This window comes from Leptinotarsa decemlineata, unplaced genomic scaffold (genome assembly GCF_025532065.1).
Source record: "Leptinotarsa decemlineata unplaced genomic scaffold, Ldec_3_MD MMD2_tig00000505_RagTag_RagTag, whole genome shotgun sequence".
In the NCBI taxonomy this organism is placed as follows: Eukaryota; Metazoa; Arthropoda; class Insecta; order Coleoptera; family Chrysomelidae; genus Leptinotarsa; species Leptinotarsa decemlineata.
In genome coordinates, this window is record NW_027412549.1 from 6,832,021 (window position 1) to 6,836,528 (window position 4,508).

A 4,508-nucleotide genomic window follows, 5' to 3' on the forward strand; every position below is an offset into this window, starting at 1 on the left:
GGGATTTCAACTGAATAGTTTACAAAACCGCAACACGTGTTCCGCTATACAATATCGTCTCAAGCGTTTCCATGCTGACTAATTTTTAATTGATTTGTGTTTTACATAATAACAGTTTGGATCATATGACCTACCGACATGATGACCAATAATGTCACCATAAAAATATTGTAAAAATCATAAAATAAGTTTTACCAATACATCAAATGGACATGTTATGATCTATAATGGGGAACTTTTCATATTTCGGGAACACGCAGCATATAATACATACATACACCACAATTATGTCTAAATTTTTTTTAGCATAAACCAAAAAAATGGATATTTGAAAAGGTTCTCGTTGATTATTTTTCACAACCTTCGAATAGCAAAATGGATTATCTCAACAAGAATGTGTCGATGAACTCAGTTTTTTTTTTATGATGATAAAGCACCATTGAGAACCACAGTAGTTACATCGCTGTTATAGTGAATTTAATTGTGGTCGCAGTTCGGTCGCCGACGAATTTCGTGAAGGTTGTGCCACAAAACATCGATGCAGTCCGTGAACTAATAATGCATGATCATCATGTTACATATTGTCAGATAGAGGCATTCTATACATTACTTCCACTTCAATACATTCGATTTTGCATGAATCGTTCCTGTTGGATACCCCATAATTTATCAATCGCTCAAAAAAGGCTCGCGTCAAGTGATGTAAGGAAATGATTGAAAAGCTCGACCGTGGTGTTTCAAAAGACGTGAATAGAATCGTGACAGGTGACAAATCTATCTTATCTATACTAATATTATTGTGAAAGTTTATGAGGATGGATATATGTTTGTATATATGTGGTTCTTCCACGCCTAAACGACTGAACGGATAGGCGTGCGCTGCCTATACCGTTGGAGTTACATGCAGATAATGTACCGTGAGATTGTTTATTCTAAATAGTTCTAAATAAATAACCGCGATTGAATACTTTTTTGGATACTGTTTTTGCAATGCTCATTTAAGAATGTCTATCGAATTCTTATGAAAAATGGATACGATTGTCGTTTTAGTATTTAATATTGATAAACTTTGTTTACACTGAGTGATTTGGACGAATCGTTTAAAAGTTGAAGCGCCATCGACGAGAACGCGGCCCGAACGCGGGTAGACGTCGTTGAGGGTTGTGTTGGTTTTGCAAATTTTTTTATAGGTAACATAATTCGTTTCTGAAAACTATTCATTACTTAGTGTAGTTGTAATATCTATCTGAAGTAAAAATATAAATTACTGCTGTTATATGAACGTACAGCCGAAGCTACTGAAACTTGAATCTTGAAATATGCAGGTAGGTTCGTTTGAACGGATGCAAAAGTGTATTGATTATTAAGGTAAATATTTTGAAAAACAATAAAGCCATTTTCATTAAAAAATGTTTATTATTATTTGTTATTCCGGAAATATAAATAGTACCCCTCGTAATTACGAATTTACATTAGAATACATGTTTACAAGATGTGGAAAATTCTATTCGATAGTTCAGTGAATTTTTATTATTCCTGAATCTGATAATTTCTAAGCATTCCAAAATACTGTGTATGACACCTGTATCTTCTGAATGTGATACTTCATAGTCATGGTTGAACTCATGCTCATGCTATGTCTGTTAAAAAAATAGTATGAAGAATGATACATGTACAAAGAACAAAAACAAGAAAATGAGCATTGTCAGAAATGAAGAAATGATTGCTGCCTTCCTTCCTTTGGAAGATTCCCACATTTTTGTAACAATATGGAGTATCAAGTAGAAGGTCAAAAACTTTTTTTCCCAAAATTAATCTCTTCCCAAAATATCCCTTTTCAATTCATTGAAGAAAATGAATAATGATCTACAGAAAACTGAATAATCTTATGAAGAAGCAGGCTCAATTGAAATTTTATTGTCAAATGGAAGAGAACTAATAACTGATGCTGAGGAAAAATATGAGATGTTGCAGTTACTGTACCACAAACAATTCTAGAAAGCCAAGATGCTAGATATATCGAAATTACGGAGATACATGGAATCAAATAATTATAAACGAAAAGATGATATGAATAATTGAGGAATTGAACACAGAGAAGGTAGTGGAAGTAGATTGAATAGTGTCACTATAAGTACTTTTTTTTAAATGATGAACGTCTGTGCAGAAGAAATATAGATACAAAACAGCTGATAAATAATATTTTGTTCAATACACCAACATCTCGAGAAACCAATAATTTTACCACCAATGTAACTACCCATTCAATCAATGACAATACAACTAGTGATTCCCCAATACAATACATGTTTACAACCTTACCCTTCATCAAGGAGATAACTCCCAAACTATCTAGGATATTTTAAAGTTTACCGAACATAAAAATAGCTAACAAAACAGTTCTGACCTGAAAGTCAAAACATCATCATTAGGTGCTAGAATTACACCCAGAAAAATTCTCTTTAGCAGACCATGTGAATAAGTTTGACCACCATATGGATTATAACTCAATGGAAGTGTCAACCACTGAATCAAGCTCAGTTAAGAGGTCCTTTCTAGAAATGTCCTACATTTTTGAAAACAACAATTGTATGATAAAAAGAACAAACACTAATCACCTAAATGAAATTTATTCCTACTTATTGATTCTAGACAAAATTCTAACCTCGAACTCGATCTTGCACACACGAAGTCAACGACGATCTGACAGAAAAATATATTCCCAAAAAAAATTTTAATCATTCAGAATTGTATATCAATTTTCATCTTCACCAATATCTCATATATATATATATATATATATATATATATATATATATATATATATATATATATATATATATATATATATATATATATGAGATATAGAAGATATAAAGCTTCAAATCCTTTTTTGTAGAATTTATTATTGAAATACTCAAAATAAAGGAAACTTAGTTGCATCAATCAAATGAATATATATATATATATATATATATATATATATATATATATATATATGTAATCTATATATATATATATATATATATATATATATATATATATATATATATATATATATATATGAGATATAGAAGATATAAAGCTTCAAATCCTTTTTTGTAGAATTTATTATTGAAATACTCAAAATAAAGGAAACTTAGTTGCATCAATCAAATGAATATATATATATATATATATATATATATATATATATATATATATATATATATATATATATATAGATTACATCTATATATAATATATATAGATGTAATCTATATATATATATAGATTACATATAGATATCTATATATATATATATATATATATATATATATATATATATATATAGATTACAGACCACAGAGGAAGGCAACAAAACAGTTGACACTGACAGCTGTCATGTGATTCAGTATGAAAGGACTGTGTTTGTCACATTGGATTTGAATCGCTGGAGATTAAATTCATTTGGAAGAAAAGTTCTTAGGAAGTTCTCCAGATGAAAGAGTTCTTAAACAGTGAAGTTCAAGGTGTACTGAGTTGAACCTCAAAACAATGAGCAGCAACAGTCCGTCGCGTATTTCTGATATGTTCCGCCATTAGTGGAATCAAATGTGCCAAGTCACTCGAACACTTCCCGTGAATATATCTAGAGAAAAGAGACCAATCTCCAACCTTTCTTCGATGTTCCAGGCTATCAGTTGTGGAATTGGCCGCGGTGGTAGTGCGTCCGACTCACGATCGGAAGGTCGTGTGTTCGATTCCCGCCTCGACCAGATATTTTTCTCGAGCGAATTTATCTGGTTGAAGCTGGAATGATTCTGCAACCGTGTTAGGAATCACACGTTAAAAGGTAAGACCTCGTTAGTCCTTAGCTCGCACAAGTTTCTCAACTTCTGAGAGTTGTCGTTCGTATGGGGGCGGCAGCTGATTAACGGAAAAACCGATTTTAAACAGATTTTAAACAGATTTAAACAGATCAAAGTTGTACGTGATGCCCGCGTCTCCAATCAGATGGATGACTCTTTTCTGGATGGAATACAGCAACCTCAGGGTATGTTTGGGGGCGGAGCTCCCTCCATACATGAGAAAAATACTTCAAAGAATGTCTGATCTGAGCTTAATGAAGCATCAAAAGTTGCTGAGGTGTGTACAGTTCTCTGGTTCAGAACAGTGTTCCAATCTTTTGAAGATTGGAACACTGTTCTGAACACCATTGGAACACCAATATGTCACCAATATGTCTTGGAACACCAAGACATATTGGTGTCCATTTTCAACCCCCCAACAAACTTATCGAAGCAGAAAGCGGAATTGTCTGACCTGAATTAATATATCCAGTTTGGAGACATTTATCTTTTTAGAGAAAAGCAATGCGTGGGTTTTTGTGGCATTGAATTGAACCTGGTTACTTTCACCACAATTCGAAATCACTTCTAGATCCTTCTTGAGATATACAACATCCTGTTGCTGGTGAAGATGTGTCTCCGTAGCCGATATCCTGGAATCCAAATGGAATGACAAGA